At 39.2% G+C, this 13,099-nt stretch overlaps 1 protein-coding gene across 1 annotated transcript in view; it reads right to left on the reverse strand.

Annotated features, from left to right (window-relative positions):
* Positions 1-13,099, reverse strand: part of commd10 (COMM domain containing 10) — a 44,119-nt gene that overhangs the window by 1,155 nt on the left and 29,865 nt on the right. The gene's annotated exons all lie outside the window — the stretch shown is intronic.

Below are 13,099 nucleotides of genomic sequence, written 5' to 3' on the forward strand. Positions count from 1 at the left end.
TGTACGGGTGACTTAACAAAAAATTGTATGTGGCAAAAATGTGTTTATTTCTACGAGTGTGCTTGAAACAGTCAAGAGAACTGAACTCTCTGCATTTCCACCACAACCGCACAGGTTCCCACAGAAACATTGACTCTCTTTAAAAATTCATTGAAAAACTTTGACACCAAGCGTATTAACATCATCATGGCTCTTATTTTTTATTTAATACTGGCGTTTATTGTCCGTGTGTGTGCACCCAAACACATATTTTCACCACTTCGGCATTTTCTACAGTAAAATGTGGTAATCAATAAAGGAAACATTCCTGTTTACTAGATTGTCCTCTTCAATTTCTTCTCCTACGGGGGCTTGATATCGTCGTAGAATGGAGGAGGGGGGCAGTGCTGAGAGGGAAGTGTAAGTAAGGAATGCTTAGAAATGCATCAATGAATTTAAATAGCACTTGGGGTGTATAGAGTAAGAAGTCAACATTGTAACATGGTTGAAATCTCCCCAAAACTCTGTAGTTCATAATTTTATGAAATATATTAAACGAATTTTCTGAGCAAACATATTGTGAATACACAATATGTAGTTTTTTGGCGTGTATGTGTGTGTGTCTTTCCAAAAAAAACATATTTCTTGCCCCAAGAAACACCTGTTTTCCTGCAGAAAGACACACACAAACAGAACCTTCCTAATGGAGGTAACTAAGGCCGACCATCAGCGAGGTATCATCATCACACCATCAGAATTGAAGGCCGGACAAAAAGTCGGCCATCTGGAACGCTATAAATGTGACACGCTCTTTCTCGCTCTTGTCAGAAGAGCTTTGAAAGATGTGAAAAGTATAGTACAGATTGTACGGGGCTGTCTCAAAGCCAAAATGCACCCTGTGTCATCATAAGTACTGTCGATAAAAGCAACAAAATGCCGGCCAGACACCAGACTGAAAAAAAAAAAGTAAGGAAACATTGCTTAGAGTCACAAAAAGCCTACGCATCAGTAGTTTGAGTTGTTTACAAGTTCGGAAACCAAACATGACTTGCAGGCTTGAGACAAACAGAATGGTTATGTGAGTGGTTGGCTGCTGGGAGATGGCGTGTCACAGCTAATAAATAGCAGAGATATTAATTAGAGGCAGTGTCAAAAGTTCATAAAGGAGTGTGCATGGGGGAGAAAATGCTATCTCTTTATCAAAGTCCCCATAACCCACTCTCGGTTGTAACAGCAGAGGGAGAATGTAGGACATTGAATTAAGCGATAGCAGCAGGAGCACCGCAAGGACAGCCTCTGTAATGCTACTTGTTCATTAGTTGTGCCGTTGTGTATGGCTCGACTTGGAAAATTACATCGGTGCGGCTGTGCAAATGTTGCTATTGATCCGGCTGTGCAAACGTTGCTGATGACTTTTTTTACATGATAAGAGAAAGCTACTTTCATTTAATACAGTGAAAAAGTGACACTTGGCTCACCACATAATGTAGATATATGGATAAAATGCCAAAAAAACAAAAAAACATTTGAAAAACACTGACACACTGAGGAGTCAGAGAATGACAAACTGGCTAAACTAGCCAGGATGTGCATACAAACAAAAACAATACACACAAGCATGTGTGAGTTTGGCCCATCCTGTTGTTCCTCAAGGGCTGGGGTTTTTGCCAAGGAGGAACGCAACAAGGCGCTGACAGATCTAGGCTAACACTAATGGGGATAGGACGCATCATGCTCATCATCGCAGCCCTTGACTACCAGTTGCACACACGCACACTGCATTACTCTGACTTGCATGCATTTTTTTTTTTTTTGTCAGAAATTTACACTTGCTATACGATTATACATACAGTAGAACTTCTTATGTTAAACTTGCCCGCAGCCGCACGATTCAGAACTTTTAAGTAAGCCTGTAAAGAGGGCAACACCATGGACCGGAGCTTTGCACGTATACATTCTGATAATCTAATCAATTCAAATAATCTAATAATGTTTCAATATTATGTGGAACAATGCCTGTAGCGTTAGGTTTTATGATGGCAAATACATTACTGATTAAATATAGTTCATTCTTTATTTATGAGCAAATATTTTATGTTTAAATATTTAGTATTTACTCTCTGCCTTACGTCACACAACTGCTCTTGACCCATTTTAACATTTGGGACTTTAAATGCTCTACAACGTGTGGTAAACCTCTACAATCTGTCCGAATGAAAGCGGCATTAGCAAAGTCAATGCCAAAACTAATCAACTGCATCAACATTAATACCAGCCTTCAATGATTTTAAAGCTGCGTGGGGACCAACCGATCCCCAAGAATTGGAAGGATGGAGGAAAGAAAAATCAGAAAGGAGATGGGATGATCATCATTAATTCACTTGGATCCGGTGTTGCAAACACGCTACAAATTCAGCGAATATCATTTGTATGTAGGTTACATGCTGAGGGAATCCCAACACAATAGAGAGCATAAACTAACAAAAGGAAAAACAAACTTTCAAAAAGAAAGAAGATGTTTGGACATTTTCATCCTTCCATAACAACATATTTTGTTGTGGCTCACAGCACAAGGAAAATGAAGGTTTTAGAAAAAGGTTTCGGGTGCTATTCCCTAAGCGAGGCAGCACGTGTTGGTAGCTGAAAATGAACTTACTTGGGAATAGGGGATTTTCGGGTAACAAGCAGACCGGACACACGACAAATTCATTCAGCTGAGCAATGCGCTGCTGTCGGCATGTCATATAAACATAGTTTTGAAAAGTGAGTTTTTGAAGTGGTTGGGTGCTTGAAACATTTTACGTGATGCGTGAAGGACAAAATATTGGATGTTGTTGACTTTTGCCTGTAAGACACATCTTAACAGTGAAACAAATGAAAAAACAGGAAGATGAGTCACCTTTCATCCTTTTTCCTATCAACACGTTCACACCCTAAGAGACCCTGTTCCTTTTCTTGACAGCTTTGAATCAGGACAAAAATGTGTCCATGACTGTAGTGCACACTGATCATTACACTGATATTTTAGTTGAGCCCACTTGCATATTTTTATCACATCCATTTAGACATGCGGCAACAAATTCTTTCAAGGTACACAGCAGATTTCTCCTGACTGCGCCCTTGGTCACCCAAAAACGACAATCCAAAGCGTTTGGTATTGGGGGGGTTTGAGACCATATGGCATTTTTCGACAATGATACCAGTCTGCAATGTCTTTCAATGACATAGTGAGAAAACACTGCAGCCAGTAGCTATAGCTTGTGATTGTTTTGCAGTATGTTTAGTCTTCCCATGACCTTCTGAGCCTGAGCCAGCATGAACAACCGCCTATAGGGCTTGTTGATGAAAAGACCCTGCCACAAAAAACGGCGTCCTCATCGGCAGTGTTGTGTTGGAGCCATCACAGAGTGACAGACACTGAAGCTCAAAACGTCAGCCATTCGCTGAAAGCCCGTCGCCAATAACAAATGAGGGCTGTCAAAGCTAAACACTAGAAAGTGTCAATCAACCTCCATATTTAAATCCAGAACCAGCCAGCAGAGATGCTGGCATAAAAAAAACTGGATTTGAGTTTTCAAAAACAACATAAAGTGAATATGTTGCCAAAGTTCCCATTACTGCATAGACAGGTGTGTGATATCGGTTGATGAGATGAGGTACAAAGGCCAGTATATCTTTCAAATACTGTATCCTCATTTGAAAAACCTCTGGGGATAAACTGACTTCTTCTCTGAAATTCTTTATCGCTCTTTGATTTTTTGTTTTCTTTTTGACAGCTCCTTTGTTGCTGGTCCAGACGCTAAAACAACAAGAAGCAAAGTATAGTTGAAAAGCTGAGTAGATGGGCGCATACGCCAAGGGACACTGTGAATTTTGGCAACAATGGAGAAAAAAAAAAAAAAACAAGGACAAAACAATGAGTTAAAGGTTTGCATGGATTTGTTGCATAAGACGACACAAGCTAGGTCAAGGTAAACAGTTCCTTGGCTTGACATGAATGAATTCCTGACAACAGACAACACACACTTTAACACCTAAAAGGTAGATACTAGACAATGCCTGAATACTATAATCTCTGACATTTAAACACAGTAACACCACCACCAGTGTTGTATGCAAATTAACAAGGAAACTAGAAATGCATGCGAGTGGTTGAGCGGTGTAAAAATCCTTTTAAAAGGATATGCAAGTAAAATATGTTCTCTGCATCTCCACTAGTCTTATCCTGGAATTCTGTAGTATTTCGTTTGTGGATTATGATATCAAGCAGCAAAATCCAGCAAATTTTATCCTCAGAGGGCAGTCACTTTGCCGTGTGCTATTTTTGCTTGCGGACAAAAAAGGACTTCACAGGTGCTCTGGGCTCAGGAAACAACCAACAGGGATTCATGCTAGACTGGACCCTACAATTTGCATTCATTTTGGAAGGTTGTGAACACCCATTGAGAAAATGGCAAAATGCTAGTAACAATGCTAGTAATGTAACACCTATATTCAAATTCCCAACTAACTGTTATAGTTAAGTTTCAAGAATTCTCAGAAAACAGAGAAAATCCTAGAATCTACAACAAAAAGTATGGGTTATTCAACATAATGCAAAGTAGAACTAAAAATAAATAAATAAATAAACTGAACAACCAAGTACTACAATTGCATTTTCAAACCCCCGGCCCAAGCTCGGACACACAAACACAAATGCAATGACTGACTGCCCATGACCTCCCTCCTGTTATACACGACATGCTATTTCACAATACTATAACTGCCTGTTGGCTGCATTAACATGATGGGAGGTCTCCCTTTCCTTGAAGGTGGTTCTGCCTCGCTGTACCTTCTCTATTGTCGCCCACACTCGCAATGAATGCACCCTCGCTTTATTGTATTCCTTTACTACAGCTTTGCCTCACCTCTTGCATTAAGTGACAGATTGCTTTAACGGGCCATCATTGAGATGTCCATCCATAAGCCAGCTGTGCACCAACTAGGTCCTGCTACATATTCCCGCATGAATACAGTGAACCAATTAGAGGGAAAAACAGAGCATATGTCTATATGGAGTGAGAGGCAAGAGCACGGAACAAAACAACAAGCCCAAACCCGAAACAGCAGATAGACGCGAGATGAGCAAAGATCCCACTTACTGGATGATGGCTTGTGATGGCACAATATAGCCATTTTTTTTTTTTTTAACAAGGAACCGATGAAAAAGGAACAAATTTACATCTTGACTTAACACGTATTAAACTCATCAGCAGATAAATCAGACCACCCTTTTTTCCCCAAAAGAGATGATTTATGAGGATCAGGAAGTAGCAACCACACTCTAATCAAATAGTATCCATCCTCTTTGTTTATTGGTTATGTCACCCAAGGATGAGGTCGGCTGTGCGCCGTCCGCCCAGTTGGAGCGTGTCCATGGTCAGCGATCATTTGCCTATGTGCGCGCGCACTATCAAATCACCTCCCAATTTAAAATTCACCACATCCTGTGTGGAGGTTAGGCGCAAAGGAAAAAAATGAATCGGATTTCCCCTGAGGTTAACACTGCCGCATTCGTCTCCGGCATCTCATCTGACTAGCACCAAAAGGATCCAATTACACGTTACTTAAAGATACAATCAATTGGGACATGCATCTATGTGGATCAATCGGGTGTTGACAATGGCACTTGACTCTACCGAGAACTCAGTTCCTAATGTTTCTGAGACATGTTGGGGCAAGTTCTATGACTGTATTTGAACAATTTGGACTGAATTGAAAGAGATTATCAGTAGATAGATTAGAAATTCATAGTTGTGTGTCTAGGATTGAATCACGACTCAGCCCTTCTTGTGCGGAGTTAGGTTCATTGAAGACTCTAAATTTGGGCGGGCTCAATGCGTCGATCGAGGTTGACCGGTCGATCAAAAATATAATATCGGTAAGATCACGGGTAGGACAATGCATAACACGCAAAACAAAAAAACAAAAACAATAAAAATAGACAAAATCAACAGTGCTAAAAGCTAACTGCTGTTGCACATATGTAACAAGATATATATATATATATATATATATATATATATAGCATAATATTGATTTCACCAAAAGCACTTCTGTTCTTAGTTGAATTAGGAATACATTTTTAAAATTATTTATACCTGTGCGTTTAAGACGGGAAAGCCGGCCTGCATGCTGCAGTGAAAGATGAAAGATGTGTGATGACACCATGCTACGTGCGATTACTTACGTCATTCCTGCTCCGCATATAGCTGAGCAATGACGTCTACTTTGCTCTCCCAATATTCTCAAACATTAAAGCAAAAATGCTCTGTTCCAGTAGTTAGGTTGTACTATGTTGATTAATTAAGTGTGAAGATATCTTATGTGGTTCTGGGATCATCTTTTACAGTAGTTGCGTGGTGACTAGTGCAGATTAGTTTATATTCTTCTTACTTGAGATGCTGAGCTTGATGATGGATGGATGGATGGATGGATGGATGGATGGATGGATGGATACTTTAAAAATCTCTCAAGGCAAATTAGGCAAGATTGGTGTGGAAGGTTGTTCAGGATCCACTTTTTTTTGAAGGAATAAGATTTAAAAAAAAAATCAACATATAAAATTGCGATGGAGAGTGAGTATAACTGTGCATACCGTATAATATTGATCCCATGTCTGCATTCATAATGTGCCTATTGAATCACAATTGCATTTAACAAAAATGTAACGTAACATAACTAAAGTAAAGCAACTACATCCGGTAAGTACTTGCAAGCTGGTAAGAGACTTAATATTGCGTGTCAGTGATCTCGTTCGCGACTCTTTGTCAGTTTATTAGGTTTCCTGGTAATAAGAACAATAAAGAATCATATTTGCCAACAAAGACTGTGCTTGTTCCACTATAGAGTATTCAGTCTCCATCTTACACATAGAGCTGACTGTCGCAAGGTAGGCTAGGGTGGGATTTTCACACGCCTTGTTCCCCCCAATCCATTCAGTACAGTACACAGCATGACATCAGGACACACACACACATACCCATACACACAAAGCCGCGAATTGTCTGCACTCCATGGGCCTTTCCGTACAAGAACGGCAGAAAGACACAAAGCCAAAGATGCAGATACATGCACAGGCAGCTTGCAGGCATGCCTGAACAACATTCAGTTTTTGTTTTTTTTTTTCTCCCTGATGAGAAGGGGAGCAGTGGCCACATAGCTAACCCTTTGTCCCCTGGGAGCCCACAACTAGAATAAACACAAAGTCGCCATTTAGTCAACTAAAAGCTTAACTGACAAATGATTGACTTCTGAGATGTTTGGAAGGCATTTTTGTGAGACGTTATTCATTAGCAGCCACCGGGGGCAGTAATCAGGCTTGTAAAAGCCACCAAATGTACTTTCATGAAAAGAATGAGATTATTATATTGGAATAATTTCAGGAAATTTATGCAGTCGGTTCTCCTAAATTTGTTCTTTTGATGGCTGATAATGTGCATATGAATAAAGAATTACACAGGGTGAATAAATCACCATTAGTTCATTGTGCCTTGTATAATATAATGCAATACAGTATGTGACGCTGTATTATGCAGAAATTCTGCATGAGTGGTCTTGCAAATATTAATCTATTAGTAAGTACTGAAGGTCAAACTTTGGTCAATGAGGTCAAAAATTGTAATCGAGGTCCTTATTATTCAGATTTGTCCCAAAATAAAGAAAATAAAAATCATCTTACACTCAGTTATCACTGATTAGTAAGCAACGTGAGGAGTTTTCAAACAAATGACAAACAAACAAACCAAGAATCGACAGGATAAACCTTGTCTGCTTCTCAAAAGAATAACTAAGTTAGCTGAATGAAGTTACTTAGAATATGGGACCAGGCAATCAGCTCATTTGCCATGGTTTTCTTGGATAGCACTCTCAAACCTTTTTGTACCTAAGACTGATTTTAAAATAAAGCCCTCCGTTGAAGATTTAGTTGTCATGTTCATCACTATTTTGTTCTGTCACCTTTTGTTTATTTTGGTTGTAATGCCAGTGTCGAGAGGTAGATGGTGGCACACTGTAGTTTAACATGGTGTCAATTTGAAAGCATGAAAAAGGTAGTACAGTGGACACCCGGTTTACGACATCCCTGCCTTACGTTTTTTTTCAGTTTACGACGTGCTCTGCGACGTAGGCTACTCTCATTAGGGAATATGGCCTAACAAGCTTGTCACATAAAGGTAAATAAATCCTTTCTATATTTTTTATTTATGATGTTTTTTTAATTGTATACATGTATATTATATAAACGTAGCACTTACGATTTTGATACCATTTTTTAATATGTATATACAATTTTGATGTTTTTACCTACCTAGGGTTTTACATGCATTAGCGAACCAACATAGGTTTGGATTACCCGCTATACGGCGAATTCATGTAATGATCCCAACCGCAGAATGGATTAATCTCGTAAACCGGGGGCCCACTGTACTTTCAGCTCAGCCAAGTTGTTGCTGGAAATGATTGAACATTAATCTTCCTCAATCATGCTTTTTAAAACTACAGAAAACGTAGTTATACTTGCTTATATTGATGAGAGCATTATGGTGCAGGATCTCATAGTAAACGTGAACGGAATCCCAGTCTCATCAAACATCCAGCTGGCATGCCCGCATTGCGTCATTTGACAAATGCTGACGATGAAGGTTTGGGAATGGCTTTACAATCCTCCGCTGATAACTTGTAAAAGTTCTGTGGGTCTTCTTACGGCACAAATAGCCTCCAAGAAATTCTGGAAATATGAACATTACCATTGAAGTAGTTTAACAATGCAATGTTTGGAACTTTCTTAATGCTTTATAGGAAACTCTGAGAGTAAAATACAGTGAGGTGTAGTATACTGTATATATTCAGTACGTACTGACGCAGAATTTTGCACCTGACACAGCCCATGTACGGCACTTGAGGAGAAACCTTAATGTTTAAGTCACAATAATGATGCTTAATTTATAATCATTCATGCATGCATTTTTGATAGCTATTGTCCATATTCAGGTCGCTGGTGAGCTAGAGTCTCTCCCGGTTGACTTTGAACAAGAGACAGGGTAATGCTGTAACTTGACTGGTTGATAGCCAATCTGGGACTCATCAACAGACAGAATTTTAAAAAAAATGTAAAAAAAAATAAATGCAGGATCTCTGTTGATGTTCGTGGATACCCATGCATATTACGGGAAGAAAAAGGTAAAAGTCATTAAGCGTTCCATATACTGAACAAGCACCCCATAACCCTGAGCTTGCTGACAATATTCTGTAATATATAATATCTGGCAAATTGCTTTGTTCAACGACGGGTGTACTGATGGATGGGCTTGAAAATGTGTAACAAAAGCCTCCCCTAAGTCTTTAAATCCAAGCAGAACCTTTAAGACGGTGTCAGACAAGACTCAGGAATGTTTTCATCATCTTAACAGGAATCATGAGGTTACAGCCCCAGCAGTAAATTTAATGTGAGCTGCAAATGGCAAGAAAAACTTTGAGATGCTTTCTCATTTCCCTCTCTCACATCAGCCTACATAACTCCCACTCGTATTACACTCCCTTAACCTCCCGCCACACTTATTTATTCCAAAAGTGTACCTTTTTAAACTCTGAGAAGCGCATTTTGGTCTGTCAGTCATTTGTATTGATGATTCTATACAAATCCTGCTTTTTAATTAGTTGACTCTTGAGCACCGGCTTCAAAACGGATGCAATTTGCCCTCCATCCTCAAGTGCTTGGTGTTTATGTACAAACCCTGTCCCCCAAGGAAGGATCCTTTACACATGTGGTACGTTCACTTGAATATGAAGACGAGAGCAAATCAAGTGATGGGGGGCATGAGGAAGTCAAGCCATAAGCAATTTAATTTCAAGAGTGACGCAAAAGAGAGAGAGAGACAGTCAGCTGCTACCCATCACAGCTGCTTCATATTGAGGCCAGGAGGAACTAGACACACACAAAAATCAATCAAACAATTATGTCTTTCCATATACTGTAAATCTTTAGATGGTGTTGTCAGTCTTGCGTCATCCATTTCTCACTCAAGGTCCAACATGAGTGAATAATGTAAAGTGCATACAAGCAAATGGAGGCTATTCACACATTATTGGGACAAATTAGAGTTGTCCTGAGGCGATTCGACGTACCGGCACGTGATCTCAGTCCTCAACTTTGGAATATGAACACATGCCTAATAATTTGTTTCAATTAATAGTTATTTTCCTGCCACTGAGTAAAACAAACACTATCACAGCAAAATCAACTTATATAGGTATACCGAGAGAAAACATTTCCATCTTTCTTCGTCCCTCAATCCCACAGTATTGCTGTCAGGCTGCTAACAGCTAACGGCGAAGAATAGGTATTGAGGCATCAAGGACACTGAGCATATCCAGAAAGTTTTCTTTTATTGTAGATTGTGGCAGAATGATTTTTCTTCCAAAAAAAAGCATCCTGCTGCAGTAAGACTATTGATGGCGTTAACTAAAGGGCATTTCAAGCCCTATTGCCCATTGTAGATAAAAAGAAATAAATACAAATACATAAACTTTGTTTTGTCTAATTAATATTTGTATCTACAAACATACTGTATATAATGCGTTTAGGAACAGATCTCTGCATTCAATTTACCAGGGAACCAATAGTAAATCAGATGGGCTTAGTGGTATATTTGTAATGCTTGGCTTAAACATGAGATTTACTTTCCACAGTGTAATACTGTATGTGCATATAAATTACGTTTGATGCATTTGCAATTTAATTTCTTATTAAATATGAGTTTTATGGTACCCATATTTCTGACCAGGAAGAAAAACGACCCGTTTGCACAGACCTCATCCCTTACCGTGTGGCTGCCTTGCCTCCTTGTCACTCAATGTCGGCAAAATGCATCCATGCATCATTCTGACCACTCGTCCTCACGAGGCTCACGGCCGATTGAGACTATTTTAACAGCGTGAATAACGAGGCCAAAAACAGGCGTTTTATTGACATTAAAATCCGAAACATCGTCAATACACTACTCTCACTAAGGCGCGTTCTTTCTATCAAATCAGTACCCGTGGTAAACCAGTATGTATTCATGACAAAAACAGGCGGGTGTGTATTTTCTCTTGCAAAGGTGTAAGGAGGGTGTTGGGGAGGTACGAATTGCTCCTGTCTTGCTCCTGTCGTCATAAGCGCACTTCAAGCCGTTTTCATCTCCACGGGCGGGGCCAGTGTGACAGACACAGACCAGAATAAGCAAGGAATGCTTGGAAACGCATCATTGAAGGAAAATAATACTTTGGGAGTGTTCCGTGTGAGAAATCAACATGGGAACATGGTTCAAAGCTATAAAAAGTCGGCTTCCTGTTACGACCCCTTTAAGTCACATGCCCTGTATGGCCAAAAAGCTTTCCAATGTGCCCGTTTATTAGCACAAACAACATTCAGAATCTGAAAACAACCAGACCTCCAAACGTGCAAAGCCTCTCCCCATACTCGTCATTACCATGTTTGTTTATCTGCACTTCATCCCTCAAAGGAAATCCTCGGCCTTATTAAAGGGGAAGAGGAAAACTTTAAAAGTGGAAATAAGGCATACATTTCAGGCGCGTCCCAGAACGGCACATGATACCCAGCTATTTCCATAATGGTAGCTTAACAGGCGCTCGCTCAGGAACAGATTAGCGTGTCATTAACATACAGGGAGAAGAGGGGAAAATAACCGCTCTCCATTTCACAGTCTAAAAAGCTGGCACAGACAAGAGTTAGAGATAAGTGGTGGGAGAGTGATGGACTTAATCTCGGGGAAGCTAAAAAAAAAAAAAAAAACAATGTACAGTGTAAAATAGGCAAGTAATTTATTCTGATTGTTTCAGATCATAAATATGCTGGACATACTTCAACACTCTCTGCCCTCTATTTGAGTGCTTGCTCCTCTGTCTACTTTTGCATTGGCTCCATCAGCTTTATCAGTAGGTCTGTCATGACCAAAAATTTTCAGAGCGATATATATGTATATGTAGTGATATATTGACCAAAACCAATTAAAAGTACATCATATTTTAGGGTGGTTATCTTTTCATTCTCAAAGATATTCAACTTTTGCATTGAATTTTAATTCACAAGCAAAGATGGAGCGAGGTTCACCTCTTTGTGAAAACTGTCCAACAATTTAAGGACAATATTCCTCATATAAAAAATTTGGATTCTGATGCCATTGTTTTGCACCCGAGTCTGATTCTAAGGATTCTGCCAATATTGAGTACCAATCCAAAACTTCAGCAATGTATTGAGAGGAAAATGAAAATACAATGTAACTTTGTTAGTTTTGTCAAAAAAACAAACAAACACATGAGACCAGTGAGTGACACGAGCGGTGGTTTAAACCAAGGAAAACATTAAAGTCTGTTTTTGGGAGGCACCACTGTGTCATGTGACATTTAAAATTACTTGTGTTAAACACAGCTACATTTCTGCCATGCAAAATGCTTGCAATTTTTACACATTCCAAGTCACTTTTGCTTTCCACATTAATATATTTCCATTTGACAGACAGGTCCCGGTTTCAATTCCACCTTGCAAACCCAGGTCTTGTGTGGAGTTTTCATGTTATATATACAACTGAAAATAATAATATTTTATATTTTAGCTATGTACTTCTGGATTATTTTTTTTTGTAGTCGTTAAAAAAAAATCCCGCTGATTCTGATCATCTGAAAATATTGTGATCAGGCTCGGTCACGTGAGCAAGAGCATGAAAACCCTAAAGTAAATATATCCGACAAAAAATATTAACTTGACAGCTGTTCAAAAAACAAATTAATAATACTTCAACATATAATGCATACAGGCAATTTGTATTTCCTATCTATGACCCCACTTCCAATGAAGTTAGGGCAAAATTAAGTCGAGACTGGCATGTGAAATTTCTTTTCACACCTAGACGAACAAAATGAAACTACCCAACTTCCAGTTGGCCAAAGCCAAGCAGGAACCATAGTTAGATCTTTAATGGAAAGACTTATGCGCAGATTTGCTGCTGATTCAATCCACAAGTCAGAATTTAATCAAAGGTTGGGGAAAAAAAATGAAACACCTTTTTGTCTCCAGAACATT

Source organism: Hippichthys cyanospilos, chromosome 1 (assembly GCF_059441005.1).
Source record: "Hippichthys cyanospilos isolate Australia breed blue-spotted pipefish chromosome 1, RoL_Hcya_1.0, whole genome shotgun sequence".
Classification (NCBI taxonomy): domain Eukaryota; kingdom Metazoa; phylum Chordata; class Actinopteri; order Syngnathiformes; family Syngnathidae; genus Hippichthys; species Hippichthys cyanospilos.